The sequence below is a fragment of the Charadrius vociferus genome, unplaced genomic scaffold (genome assembly GCF_000708025.1).
Source record: "Charadrius vociferus isolate BGI_N301 unplaced genomic scaffold, ASM70802v2 scaffold169, whole genome shotgun sequence".
Taxonomy (NCBI): Eukaryota; Metazoa; Chordata; class Aves; order Charadriiformes; family Charadriidae; genus Charadrius; species Charadrius vociferus.
The window spans coordinates 299,273-315,023 of NW_009652966.1; the positions used below are offsets into that span (position 1 = coordinate 299,273).

The 15,751-nt window shown below is 41.4% G+C and overlaps 1 protein-coding gene across 1 annotated transcript in view; it reads right to left on the reverse strand.

The window, feature by feature from the left end:
- SMPX (small muscle protein, X-linked) overlaps positions 1–15,751 on the reverse strand; it is a 41,253-nt gene that overhangs the window by 3,150 nt on the left and 22,352 nt on the right. The gene's annotated exons all lie outside the window — the stretch shown is intronic.

Here is a 15,751-nt window from a genome sequence, read left to right on the forward strand (position 1 = left end):
CCTCAGGGCTGAAAGGTCCCAGCTGGCATCATATCCCAGACAGCCAAGCAAGCACCTCTCTTCCATCTCCCACAGCACAGGACTCTCACTAGGCAGCAGACCCTCCAAAAGATCTGCTGTCTCCAGTTCTCCCAGTTACAACTGAACCATAGCAACTCTAGTCAAAGAAAACCCAGTCTTCTAAGGGGCCATGCACCAACAAGACTAGTTAATTAACAGGAGGAGCAAGAAAAACACTACAGCCCCCCAAGAACCCTGCCACTTGCCATCCAAATGCAGGAGCAACCAAATTGTTATGATGATGAGCCTTGCCTCCATGCTCAGGTGCTGAGGAAAATTAAGCCCACTGTTCTCAAATTTTGTCTAAAGCATACTGCTCGCAAGCAGTGCTATTTTAACACCTGCTAATAATATTATCTTTCTCTCAGGTGTACACTCTGCTCTCTGGTTGCTTATAATTGCTACCTGAACTCCCTTTGCAGTCAGCGGACCCTCTATTATCTCCCTGTGATGCTCTCATCCACTCAGACCTCCCTCTGGCCAGCTCCAATTCTCTCTCTCCCCGCTCCCAAAGGCACGTTATTTTTAGAGCTCTAACTCCTCCAGAGATCAATAGGAGTCTGTAAACTCAAAAATAGGTTGCTTATGGTACATTAATAATCCTCACAGTTATGTTCCCTGGTTATTCTTTCAGCTGCTGCGGCTTATCTACTAGCGCCTCTCTTGCCAGTCCAATCAACCTTATTCTACTGAACAACACTCTGCCATTTTAAAGAAAACAGAAGAGGATGGACTTGACAGCAAATGCTTAAATGTCGTCCTGATTAAGGATGGACATAAGCACATGCTTAGGAGCTTTTTTGAATCGTGGAATTATGTGTTTTTTCAGCCCTCAGGACTTTCTTCGTTCCGTGTCTGAGAACCTGTAGGGCTGTGACTGCAGTCGATGAGATTCCAGTGTTAGCTTCTGGGACAAAAAAGACTGGGAAAAGCAATGCAATGAGAAAAGCAATGGCTATTTTTATGTTAAAAATAATTTAATTTTTGTGCTATTCAGTGGAGATGCAACTTCAAAATTGCATCTAAATAAATTAATGCACTGTAAAATCTCACACTTTTTTCCTTCAAAATTACAGTTTTTAATGTTGCGTCTCCCTTCTATTCCCTGAAAATATGCCCAAACTGGTTAACAGCTAACAGATGAAAGATTTACTCTAAAAAAAGCACCAGTAATTCCAACTGTCAGTATTTTCTGTTCTTATACAACATGTTAGCTGAAAGAAGATGAAACATGAAATGAATCCAGATTTTGACTGTATCTCCATATTTGCAATAAAATGACCACATTCAGTGCTAATATTATATAATTAAGTACTATGCATGAATCACCTGAGAGCTAAATAAAATTTGTCTTTATTTGAACAGTTTCCAGCCTTATATATTTAACCCTAAAATTCTGTTAGGGCAGCCTGTTTTATGAGAAGGAACTTTACAGAGGAGCAAACAGACATATCCCATTAGCATTTCATAGAAAATCAGTGATTATAGCAAGTGCACCAAGGTTCAGCAAATGCCTCCCACTCAACAAGCTTCCAAAGTGAACGACCACATGATGTTTACTCCTCATCAGAACCCATTTATAGATCTCTTACTCACCACTATCACAGTCATACGTGCAACATTTAAGAAAAGGCAGCAAGAAGTCCACTCTTTGGGACCAGACAGGGGGGTTACAGTTGGAGAACTGGGACTTTTTTTTACAACACTGTCTAACTAAGCTGTGAAGCAGGATTTAAATCATGCAAAATCTAAAGATTATAATCAGCTGAAAGCATTCATTACATACCATGGGCATTGCATATGGACAACAGGTTTGGCTGCTTGGGCAAAATTTTGCACTGATTGGAAAAAAATTGATTAAAAGGCTGAAAAAATGCCTCTTCAAAAGTGCAAGTGGCAAATTAAGATAATGACTTCTTATGGGGTTAGAAGACCCAGAGAAGGGTTTTGTTCCCACAACTTTTAAATGACATCTGGGCATTCCTAGCAAATAGCACTCTGGGAATGAAAAGGGTATCAGTTTCGGTAAGGTAAGAAGGGGACAGAGTTCATGAACTTTTGTTAGTCTGGAGCAGAATTAGCCTAGAATTACAAACACATTGATCTTCAGACGGAAAAACCTGTGAAAAAGGTAAATCCAGGGACATGTCTACTTTGATTGCTCTAGTGAATTGGGAATGTGAAAAAATGCTGGACTGTCTCCTTTGATTCCCTAATTCTCTACTCATGTAGTAAAAGCCTTGTCCTTCCTGAGATGGTGACGTGAAGTGCCAAGGGATCTGCTTTAATTTGTCTGCCCTCACTTCCCTTCAGTCAGCACCACTTGCTACGAACATCCCTTCAGTGAGCACCACTTGCTACGATCCTCTTCTCCAGTTGCACAGGAGAAGTGCAACTGCTTTAACATTTGTAGCATATCTGGAATCACCGTCCACACAGATGGCAGAAGAAGCAGTAGGAAGTGAAATGTGCTCCAGGTTAACATATTAATACCATGATGGGACATCAGAGAGAGGGTTTAGGTTGCAAAGTGGACTTCATCCTTTGACTCCCTCCCAGTGTTAGCTGGCTTACTAAATGAAAAAGCCTACTTTAAATTAAACTATGCTTTCTTGCATGCTTTTTGCAAATTATTTCAACGCATTTGTTGTGTTTCTGTCAGGATAATAATAGTAACTCTCATATCTCTGGGCATCTCTCATATATCTTTTAAAATATATTTGCTCTCATTTATATTTTCTGGGCATGGTCCTGGGCAGCCTGCTCTTGGTGGCCCCACATGAGCAGAGAGGTTGGACCAGATTACCTACAGAGATCCCTTTCAACTTCAACCATTCTGTGAGTCTATGAAATACTGGAAATATGAAATAATTAGTCTTTTTTTTTTTTTTTGCACTTTACTTACAGTCAATTGAAATATGTGGAGAAGCAGCTAAAAATGGAGATTCAGGTTGTGCATACACATACACACAGAGTTTCAAAACAAAAAAGTTCAGAACTTCTATTCTTTAGATTTATCTGACAAAGAATGTTAGACAGAAAGGATGTCTTTTCCACTGAAGAAATTATTGAAAGCCATATGTTCACTTTCTCATACATATGTTGTTCCTCAAATTAATTTACATCTGTCCTCAGACAGTATGACATGGGGAACTAAGGACAGTTTTGACCTTTTCCACTGTTTGTAGCTTGGTAGTGCATGCACAAGGGAGCTGCAAGAGAGAACTGTATAACAGCATATCTAGTCAACAACAATAGACCTTTCTATTTAAGACAAAAAAAGAGTCAAGTGAAAACATTCCTCCCTTTATTGTGTTGTCAAAATTTCTTGTTACCTACACTGACACAAAGCTTTGTCAGCAAAAAAACTTGTAAAAGAGACAATTTAGCCCAGTGGCTCTGAATGGAGAGCTGGAGCCCCTAACTATCAAATGGAGGTCTTTCAGATCAATATGTTATAGAATCATAGAAAGTTTGGGTTGGAAGGGACCTTTAAAGTTCACCTCGTCCAAGCCCCCTGCAATGAGCAGGGACATCTTCAACTAGATCAGGCTGCTCAGAGCCCTGTCCAACCTAACCTGAAATGTTTCCAGGGATGGGGCATCTACCACCTCTCTGGGCAACCTGTACCAGTGTTTTACCACACTCAGTGTAAAAAATGTCTTCCTTATATCTTGTCTAAATCTACCCTCTTTTAGTTTAAAGCCGTTACTCCTTGTCCTATTGCAATAGGCCCTGATAAAAGGTTTGTCCCCATCTTTCCTGTAGGCCCCCTTTAAGTATTGAAAGGCCACAATAAGGTCTCCCCAGAGCCTCCTTTTCTTCAGGCTGAACAACCCCAACTCTCTCAGCCTGTCCTCACAGGAGAGGTGCTCCAGACCTCTGATCATCTTCATGGCTCTCCTCTGGACTCACTCCAACAGGACCATGTCCTGTGGCAGCAGATTTATCTCCTGCCAATTAAGGAAGAAATCTGTGGCATTTTGAAAGGTATAAATTGAGTACTTAGCTGACGTAACACAATTAAGAAGAATGGCATTGCACTGACCTCATGGCTGCCATAACAGTTGAAGTGGTAAAGAAAACAGATAAGATATCAGTATGTGTCTGAAGCTTTTTGGAAGATTTTTGGCTCAGTGCAGAGGTATTAAACTGTGCATGGTTGCTAGGTTGTTCCCTTAGTTATCTGGAGATTGCAACTACTTGGGCACAGCAGCTGATTTATGCAAGTGGTTCCCAGAGAGTTAATAAGCATGAACAAAAGAACACATGAGCAAAATTATACATGTGAATATAATTCAAGGTAAGGTTTGTGCATGGGCTCCTGATTGAAGCCAGCTGAAGCAGCAGCTTGGCTTCTTTACATTCTATACATCAGATATTTTTTAACTTTCAAAAGCAAATTACTAAGTATTGTGTAAACACAGAAGTCTATCAGTTCCCTGAAGGAACAATATTTCCCCTTAGTTTCCATTGGATTAACCATGTAACAATGGTGAAATCCAGTGATTTGGATGGTTCAGCTGGTCTCTAGGACAGTTGTTATCCAAAAGGAAAAATTCCATTAGAAATTTTTCAGGCAAGAGACTTGTTCCTCACTTATCCAGCTGCAGGCATATTCTCATCTTGAGAAGACAACAGTGCAGCTGGCTCACTCAAATTACAACATCTTGAAGTTTTTCTCAAGTTAGAAGTTTTTTTTTTCCCTCAAACCTCCTTCCCTGCCACGGACCAGAGAGCCAAGCAGAGATGGCAGCTCTCAGAGGGCCCAAGGCATGTTCTGCAGGGCAGGGTCCAACATTTGGGAACCTGTGGGAGTCCTTCTTCTGCCTAGGGACTTCAGGGTTCTGACTTCTAAGCAGAATCTCTAAAACCCCTAGAAATTCTGGGCTGACCCCAGGTTCTGGTATCTCCAAGCTTCCATCTGTGGATTTGCAGTAAGAGGTCAGGCAGCCTTGCAAACCTTAGGTGGAGCTGGAGATCTTAGAGCTCCTGGGCTCCATGTGCAGAGTGAGGAGCTTTGGGGTAGCCAGCACACACCTGGCAAGTCATGTTTGCCATCACCTCCCAGGACACTCCCAGGAGAGTTCCCAAGAGTAAAGGCTGCTGAAATACTTGGGGAAAAGCATACTGAAATATTTCTATTTTTAAAAAATGATTTCTTCTTAAAATTTCTTTCTCTTGAGAAGCAAAACCTCTCATTTTCTTTCTGAATCAGAATCAATCTTTTTCCAAAATTTCTTAAAGAAAGAGAATTCTAAATACTGATTCTCTGAAAAGACCTAATGTCCATAAAGCTATGATACTTGACATGAGTTACACTGCCTTCCTTTTCTTCTTGGTAAGTGGAACCCAGATGTAGATGACCCAAATGCTATCATATGTAGTTCCTAACAGTCCAAGATGTTGCAACTAGTAGCAGTTTCAAAAGTGGGAAAAAAAACAAATGTCAGCATTTGCAGTGAAAAAGAAAGAACTTCTTTCCATAACACACGGGAACTTCCTGACTAGTACTAATTCAAAAGGTTTAGGATTTGTAACATGTTACAGATGTTACACTCTTGAAAGCATGGAAATGTATTCTGAACTTTTCTATCTCCTCAGTCTTACCGGCCATTTTTTCTTTTGTTTGGGTATCTCTTGGCTGAGATCAGCAAGCTACCTAAAACTATATGCGATGGGCTGCTGGTTATGAGCACATTTTTAGCTTATGGACTCACTACAGATGCTGGTATAAATATGGTGTTTATAGGGGTAAAAATCAACACTTTCAAAAATGGGAAAGCATATCTTGAGGTTTATCATATCTGAGCAGTTCATAAAGAAACTGTATTTTTAAGTGATTAGGGATAACACTTTAAAATGGTGTTACAGTAAAAATCATGCAAGTGCTGATATACTTTGTTATTGGTATTTCTACTGCTACTGTGACTTTCTGGAGCTACTTTTAAAATTTTCTCTCTGTAATTTGTATGTCTTAAAGCATGGTGGCTGTAACATATGCTTACCTCACATTAAATTCAGGTTTTCATTTCATTCTTCTGCTTTTCATTAATGTTTTACCCCCAGCCTCTCATAACCTAAAGTGTCATCCCTCTAAAAAGGTTTCACAAACCCATCTTCAGTTGCTTTGGGAGAGTATGAGGTCATTTGTGATTTCTAATGGGAAGCAAAAATCAAGCATTATATACCAAACACTGTGATTAAAGTTGTTGATGAGAAGCTGCAGTGGGTCTTTCTACCTCTGTTAATGAGAACTATGCTGCAGTACTTACTACCTTTTAAATTACTGCCTTCTGAAGAGAAAAAAAAAAACAAAACATTTTCCCTCTGTGGCACTTTACTAAGCCCTGCTAAGCTCATGCAGATGTGTGCCTACAATTATTATTCTTTGCAATTATTAATTAATATAGGGGGAAATTGTTCTCTGAGTTCACGTTAAGCTACTCTCACTCATCTATACCACCTCTGCTTTAAAAAGCATTTGATTCCCAGTGTAGGCTTTGCTCAAGGCCTTGGTAGCCTTTTAAAGGTATCATCCTGATCATATTAGCAAGTACACCCAAATAGTCTTGCCAATGACTTAAAGAGCTTAAGTCGTAAAAAATTTATGGCACTGAGATTAGAAAGGGATTTCCAGGATAGTTTAGTTTTATTTCATTTTCATTCCCCATAGTAGCAACTCAGATTCTCAAGACAAAGGCTAAAAGAGATGGCGAAACTTCAGGAATTATTGTTGAAGCAAATTTATCAGTAAGGAAGCCAAGGCCTAAAAGCTGATCCTGCAAAGTGCGTATTACCTCCTTCAAGGTGCAACAAATCCTATTGATTTCTCCAGTGATAACCAAAACCACTTAGCAGCTTGCAGGTGCAGGGCGAAAAATATCCAGTAGAAATGCACCTGGGTGGTGGTATGCTGTGAAAATGAAAAGAGGTTGCTTGGTCCCCTTCTGAAAAACCCCTCAGCCTGGTAATTCTGATGTCTACAGGACAAAGCTACATGCAGAAGGGGCCAGCTAAACACTATTTGAAATAAAATAATGATTCAGAAGATACTAAGCACAGAAAAAAGAGGCAATAAAAATCAACTACTAAAAGTCCAAAAAACTGCGACATTTGAAACAACAGGACATCTTTGTTGTACTGAGAGTGATGAGGGCTCTGTAAGGAGGCACTCATTGATGCAATATGAAATGCACCTGCTGAGAGTTAATTGCATGACTGGGGTTTCTCAGCCAGGATGTGTCTCTGAAAGTGAAGTTTCCAGCTAGGAGAAAACATATATGGTGGTGAGTGCTCTTGCTGCTAAGACTCCCTACAGTCAGTGCTTGGTAGCCCACCACAGAGATAACTGGGGGAGAAATGCCTCACAGGTATCTGTGGCTAAAGTACAAGAGGCAAGAACACAATGACTGGTATTGTGCTGTGTAACCTGGATTAAACATGGTCAAATTATTATAAAGCAAAAAAAACCAAAATTCCTAGATTCCTTCAAAAGTGACTTATGACTGAAGGCACCACAGTCTTTGGGTTGTGTCATGAGTTAACCCACCGCTAACACTACAGCACCAAAAAGTCAAACCCTCTCATGTCCCACACAGGGCAGCACAATCAGGGGGACCAAACACGTTTTGCCCTCCTCAAAACCTTGCTGCCTGCTCTCATGGTAGTCCCATTCACTCCGGTGGAAGCTTCACCCCATGAGCCTTGCACGTGCCTTGGCCAGGCGCTCGGCTCAGAGCGACCTACAGACAGCTGCATGGGCCAACCACCACCGGAACTGTGCCCAGCAGCGAAGGAGGACGTTTGGTGTGGCATCGTGCAGCCTTGTAAATCCTCAGTCAGTAGCTTGGACTATAAAATTTTGTAACAAACTTAATGGCCTGTGTCTGCACCAGACCCGTAGCGTCAGGGCTTTGAAGGCACTGAACAACAGGTGTTGGAAGTACTCAGCCATGTTATCAGGGTGGACAGGAAGCTGGAAATCTCACAAAAGAAAGCTTCTTGCAAAAAGGGCCTGCTTTAGTTTAAAAATTTTGATTCTTTCTCAGGAAACTGAAAATCCCCAGACGTTCTGTGCTTTTCTGTGAAAATTCAGGTCACCTGGTTTCATTTTTCTAGAAACACAGTTGATTTGGGGAGACTGAAATTTAGAGAAAAGTTATTTTATTTTTACTGACATTTTTATGGAGGGTAAAGACTCTTCCAGTTGAATCCTTTCAGCGGTCTTATTGTAGTCCCTCAAGCTGTGCACTAAAAGGCATTGTAGGAGTGGGCTATCACCCTCAAGATAGTGCTGTTTCACGCCATATGAACTCTAAAATGCTTAACAGTGCTACATAATTAAATGATGAACAACGATTTTCAAGTAAGTTGTTTTACAACATGAAAGAGATTCTGGAGGAAGGCATTTGCCTCCGACTTTTTTTACGCTGGCACTTCATTTGGTGCTAGCTCTCCAATCAAATATTAAAGCTTTACTATAAATTATGTACAAAAGTTTCTCACAAATCTGAATGCAACATATCACACAGCAAAATGCTGCTGCTGGAAAGGTTCTCTGATTTCACACCTGAATGCTCATGTCTTTTGTTATTGTCATGCTGGCTGCCACCTAAGGCTCCCGATAAGGTGGCATTTTCTCCAGAGACGCACGCCCAGTGGTAAGCAACACTGCTCAGTATCTGCATGGTTTTCACATACTGAGAAGGATTAAAAAAAATATTTGTATTTTTTGAAGAAAAAATTGTAAGCAAGCGATTCTGCATTTTTATTTTGTGGGAGACGGTAGAGTTGCAGGGGCAAAGGCTGCAGAAAGTGAAATATCTGGCATGCTGCTGGTTCCTACGGAGTCCACAAGTATGCCCTCACTAATGGCATTTCTAAAGTGTCATTGGTCTTTGTTGCCTACTGACATTTGTGGAGTTGATGGCTTTTTTCTTTTCAAAAGAAAGTTGAGGAACTGAATGATAAAAAGCACATATTAAAACAATATTAAGTTGATAAATGACTTACATAAGCATCAGTTAATCAGTTAAGACTGAACACGTAGCCTAATAGTGTTTATTCATATTCAAAAGTTAAGGCATAGGTACAAAATTTTCTTTCACCTATACTTAAAAGCGAGGTAGGTTGCTTCATTTCTGTGTTAGTTTTGTAATCCGTCCTGGTTTGAGGTAAATCAGAAACAATTTTCTGTACTGTAATTTTACTTTTTAGCTAAGCCTCTTCTAACTAACTGAACTCCTTTTTAATTATTATTATTTTACTAATTTATTAATATTTTCATTAAAGTAGTTTAGTTTTTTTCCTAAACTTATAAATCTCTTTCTCTCAGTTCCTCTTATCCTTGGAGAGAGAGGTAGGGGAGAGCATCTGTCATTCGTTTCAGTGCCTAGTCCATCCCAAACCATGACATAACCAGACATCATTTTGCAGATATGAGATGGTCAGGGGACAATTGTTATAAATTGTAGTTTTCAGGTAGCACAATATAAGGCAGGCTGTACAGTATGTTAATTTGTCTGCACCAACAAACACATAAACACTCCCCCTTAGTTTCCATACAGCCTGGTTTTTCAGTTCCTACCAAACTTTAACAATGTCTGAACATTTTTATTTCATTATTCTTCAGAATTCACATATCCTCTGCCATTCATTTTTCATGGCAAATACTCTCCATGTCTCATGCAACTTTATTGTTTGAGGGGAAAGGTCTAAGCATTAGGTGTTAACTTGTTAGACTTTCAAAAGCCATGTGTTCAAACCTTGGCAAGGCAGACTTTGTCTTTCATTTGTCCCTGAAAAAAACGTGCGTTTCATGCTGGGTTTAGAAAGGACTATGTCAAAGAAGTGTCTGATCATGTGTGTCCTGAAGGTAATTGAATTTTGGTGCCATTTGTACAGACGTAATTTGGGATTAAAGCTATATATATTTATATCATGACTATGAATTTCAAATTCCAGGGCAATGAACCTAGAAGCAAACAGCATCTTGGTGTACTGCAAACACAACCTTCCTTCCTCCAGTGAAGCAAAAGGGGAAAATGACAAGAGAATTATTAGGTTGGATAATTACAGGAGAAAAAGCCAAGTTTGCTTGATTTGTTGTTTGAGAGTTGGCATGGGCTGAAGCTGCCAAAGTTTATTTAAAATGCAACGAGCTTTTGTACCTTAGAGTATGCCAAGAGTCAAACTGGTCCAACATTTTCTGATGGAACATTTCTCCACTGGGAAAGGTTTGTGCTTTGGAAGTGTAACTTTTTACGGAAACATCTTGCTTTCAGCAATTCTCCTGATGCCACATGGAACGTTGAGCGTGACTGATCTGGGCAGTTTCTTATCAGCTGCCATGCTGGCTCGCCGGCAGCCTGCCAACAGGCTGGTGCAGCTCTTTGATGGGGGCTTCCAAGGGCCAACAACTTCAGGTCTGCCAGACTTGGAAACCCTAATTCGCGTTCAACACTCCTGCCATCCAGAAGTTGCTGGAGACAGCTGGAGACAGCTAGTTTCTCTACTCAGGGCAGAAATATTCTGGTTTTTTAACCTCTAAATAGTATGGTTTAACTCCAGCTATTCCTGTACCTTTGTGGTCCAGCTCTGCACAATAACATAAATTGCCATGTCCAAACTGGTTCCACAGCCTTTGCCTCATCTCAGTCTCCTGCGGCACTGACCTCCACCTTCATTCAGGTGTGTGGTGCCAAACACTTGTACGCCCCATCTCCCACAGACTTGAAGACAGGACCATGAGACTTTAAAAAAAAAAATAATAACAAAACAAAAACCAAAAATCCAAATACATTTTCTATTAATTTCATTTCCTTCCTGGTGATTTGACCACAAGGGTTTGCTTCTCTCCATTTTTCTCTGCCACAGCAAGGGTTTTGTAAACATCCCACAATGAACGGTTAGAAGCCAAGCCCCACGCAGATGTTAAGCAATAGTCACACATGTAATAATAATACAAAAAACCTTGTCCAGTCCAAAGTGATTTCTAGTATACAATAAGACACAATTCACGACATAACAACTTTGAGACAAAGGGAGGCACAAGGAAATGGCAACTCTGTCATATAATAATTAGCCAACTTACAATAGGAGCCACTTGGCTGCTGACACACAGCAATGACTGCTATTTTTATGCAATAGGCAATAGGCTTCCTGAGCCATCTCAGGACAGTATTTTGAAAGCATTTAGCCAGTTAAACATGCAAAACCCCTGGGAGTTAGGCACTTAGCAGTTTTTTTTGAGAAGCCGATGTACCTATCTGCATCTTACAGAGCTTGAAGTATTTTAGAAGTCTGCCCTCTAGTTGCCCTTAGGAGTTACTGTCACGATGCAGTATTTAGATATATGTTTTGACTCTGATTTATCTCACTGTAAGAATTATTTCCCTTTCTTTTCCATGAAAAAAAAAAATCACACACACACCCCCAACCTCTACTAACAATCCAGAGTGTAAAGCAAATATATCCAGCAATGTTCTCTACTAGAATCATAAGTAGAGTTAGTAAAGCCACAATTTCATTTGAAAGCTACTACCTTGAAAAAAAAATCGCCTTTATTAATGACAAACCCAGCGAGCACAAGAAGAGAAATGACTGTCAGAAAAGACTCTTTTGCATTTTGGCAGTTCACATGGCTGAAGGAGCCGCAGGACAGACTGTTGCTACTAAGAGAGGGGGGAAGTAAAAAGGCACATTTCTGTGGTAGCCAGGGAAACCCAGAAGGGCACCCGCACGGAGTACCTGCTTCTGCTATTGCAGCAAAAGGGAGAAAATACAGCAGGTTAACTTATACAAATCCTTTTTGTACAGAGGGAGATGATGCCCTGATGCCTTTGCTGGTAAAGACAAAAAGCACACTGTTTCGAAACAAAACTGCAATTAAAATTACAGAGAGAATCACTTCAGCAGCTGCCCAGAGCTAAACCCCAGCGAGGGCTTTACCCGGATCTTGGGTCTGTTTGAAAGCCCCAGCAAAGGGATGTAGCTGTAACTTCAGCTCTTTCAGGATTTTTCTGGGATTTCACTGGCACTCGGGCAGTTTGAAGCTCTGCAAGGCAACAGCACCGCTCTGTGCTGCTCTTCAGCTAGCTAAAGAGCTGTGCCCGGAGATGCCAGTCAGCTGAGGGGATGTTTAGTGATCCTCCCTGAGGTGCGAAGGCGGTGGAGGCTATTTCTCCTCAACTTTTGGCAGTGTTAGGTTGACAGTCGGACTTGATGATCTTAAAGGTCCCTTCCAACCTAGACGATTCTATGATTCTAACCGTGAGGCTGATGCGGGGCCGTGTGGCTCACCACTTTAGTACGGCTGTGTTGTGGGAACAAGGATGGGGAGTGTGGGGGTGATGGGGCTGGGGCAAGCCAAGTGCTGCCTGAAGGCTGCTCCTGAAGCAATACCCATCACTAAGCTCTGTCAGACTGATTTCTTTGCTTTTAATGCATTAGCAGCAAGCTCTGTCATCTTGGAGACACTGAGAAGGGGCTCCTCTCCAAGCAAGAAAATAGGAATCTCAGCTGTCTCTATTTGGGCAGCGATATCAAATTTATTCATTATGAATTCTGCCTCTTCTGCCACCTTACCCAGGCTGTACTGCAAATAGCCCACGTTTGACTCTCTGTGCTAGTTACAGTTTCTAAAAATGCTGCTTTCTCCTGGTCATATGGCTTCTTCTCAACAGAATTCATAATGTATGAGTGAGTGTTGTTTCATATAAATATAGTGTACATCTGATATGCCTACAGATAATATCATAGCACGATTGAACCGTGATTAATTGTGGTACCATTCATCCACCTGTTTTCTTTCAATATAACTCTGGCATGTGCAATAAAAAGAGAGGCCCTGAGACAACGGTCACATCTCTGCAAATATAGTTACAGAAGAGATGGACGTTGTCTATGGTGTTATTTTCAAGATATTCAAATTGAGATTGAGATGTCTCTGTGCACTTTGCAAATACTTTTTCTGAAATGCTTAGCACTTTGTATAAAGCAAAATACATTGAAAAAATACAGCAAATGGGAGGAAAAGGAAGGGTGGTAAGAAAGTGATTGTTAACTGTCAAAACCCAGCACAGTCTTTCTCTAACCCACATACTCTGCAGTCTCTTCGGAATATTTAACATTCATGTCCTGGATTTCATGGCCGCCTTGCCACGGAAAAGTGAGAGGTCTTAATCAGCTCAGGAAATTTGACAGCTGCCTTGTCCATAACCCAGAGGATCTCTTCAGAGATGGATAAGCATGAAGGCAAGACATCATTCTCAGGATGCTCATTTAACTTGACATGTAACTGACTATATTAGAAAACTGTGTATTCTGACATCTGGTCCATGCAGGATATGCTTATTGCATATCTTGATTCTTCAAAGCTACTGCAGGTAGTGTGGTAATTGTCTCTTCTTTGGAAAGCTTATTGTCGAGTCATTTAATAGTTGATACACACAGCTACAGTACACATGAAGTTTTTTCACATCAGTAACCAGTATATATATGTTGTGTTTATAGGGTTTTGTCATTTATTAGAGCTCTAAATGTAAGTCTATATTTTCCCATGGAATAAATAGATTTCTTCTTCATGAACAAAGGCATTACAGCATGTTGTCTGTACAAGACTGCTCTGTTAAGACTTGATTTTGCAATCTGTGGCAGGTGAACATTTAGAAATGAGGTATTAGGATTGAGTGGAAGATATATGGGAGACCTAAACTTTCCCATGACACCCTGTTTTACAACACAAAATTGTTTTTTGATTAAACAAAGTGAAAAGAAAAGAAGTATGTTCCACAGAGAAACAGAAAGAAAAGTTGAGAGGAATCACCTGATGTTAAAAAACAGGTACCCAAGACCAATTTTTTTTTGGTTTTCAATCTACACCAACATGACCTACAGTTTCTGTGGAAAAGATTATTTTTTTTTGCTCAGCTCTGCAGAAAGGCTCTTCTCAGAATGTACATGTAGCAGTGCCTGTTGGAGCACTCGCACAGCTGTCTCAGTACGAGTCCTGGATTTGACTGCAGAAGGACAGAAGCCCATTCACTCTTAACAATGTACAAATTGCATATTCAAATCTGGAGTGGGATTTTGGGAAGCACTTAGGTGATTTAAGAGCATAGTTCTCACTGAGTGGCAGTGAGATTGTACTCCTTAATACATGAAGACAGAGTCCCAGTGATTTAGATGCCTCAGGTGCAAATGGGACGTAGGTGCTTAACTCCAAAACTGCGATCCTCAAAACCACAGACCAAATACACCATAACCTCAAACGGTGCTCATGCCCATCTACAAATACCTGAGTTTTGATAAACCTGCTGAGTACCAGGGAGACATGTCACCCTGAGCAGCACCCAGAAACCTGGTGGATTTCCACAGAGACCTTCCTCCTCAGCACCTTCCTAATCACGTCAGGCTTTGTACAAAATCACAGCAGCAGCTACCCTGGTTTCTTTCAAACCACAGCTTGAGGAAACTGTTGCTACACAAATTAGCCTTTAGAGAAGGTACACAAGCAATCCACAGGCTGAGGCACATGGAAGCAGGTTTCCCTCCTGCCAGCTGAGCTCCATACTGCTAAGCTGCCGGCAGGCTCACTTGTCTACAGATAAATTTTAATTCATTTCTGCACAGCAGCCTAGCTTTAGCTCAAAGTCTAGAAAGGGTCCCCCCTGCCAAGGTAGTCTGCAGTCTCCAGGGAGGCAAGAAATGTGTGTTTTAATCCTTTTGAGGAGAAGAAGGAATTGACCTGCTTTATTCATGCATCCTGGCTGGGTACGTGTGATAATCGCTGAGCCAAGGCAGAAGGGAGGGGGGACCAGCATGTTTCTTCTCTTGCATGTTTTCAGACTGTTCTTGTTTTTAAAAAAAGTACTCAGGTCCAAATCTGGAGGAGACAGTTCACACTGTAAATCTGGTGTGAGGGGAAATGGCTTCTGGCTCTGCTCAGGACATTGCTGAAGCCCCAGAGAAGACAATCCGCTTGTTTTCAATTTTTTCTATTAGCTGCATCTAAGCAGGTCTCCACACAAGCTTCACGATGCTGCTTGCAGAAGTGGCTCAAGGTTTCCTAACAGTGTATGTAGTGCTATCTTCTTGAGATGGCAGAAGAGCAGGTTTCTGCAGGGTAAAAGGTTTTTGAATGGACGTGTGTGATTAGAGAGGCTGGGGACTATGGGTGAGACAGGGGTCTCCACTCGCCTTTCTTCTCCCTGTAACCTTACATCCATTTTCCTCTTGGAAGGGGCCAGGACTTGTCCCTGAGCAGCACTAGTGCACCCTGGCAGGGAAAGACAATGCTGGCCTTCATCCAGCTCTTGGGACACAGCAATCAAGGCCATAGGCCATCTATTCTCCACTCGTGTCTGCGCACCCTCAGGGTCTGGGGCCCTTCAGCTCCCCTCTTAAAAGGTGAAGCCAGCCAGCCAGTAGGTGTTTAACAGAAGGCAGAGTCCAGGCAGTTGTATCCACTGGTAGATCATGCAAGAGGATCACCTCCATGGTAAAGAGAGACTTTGGGAGACACAGAGCTTGTAGTGCCTCTTTGAGGCAAAAGAGTACAAAGTGGTGCAATGCATTGTTCTGCCATCCTCCATGGCTACCAGAGACAGCTGCCTGCATCATTCTGCCCAAAACATATCTGATCCCTGTGCTGTTAATAAAATCTCAGACACTGGTGAGGGACATGAGG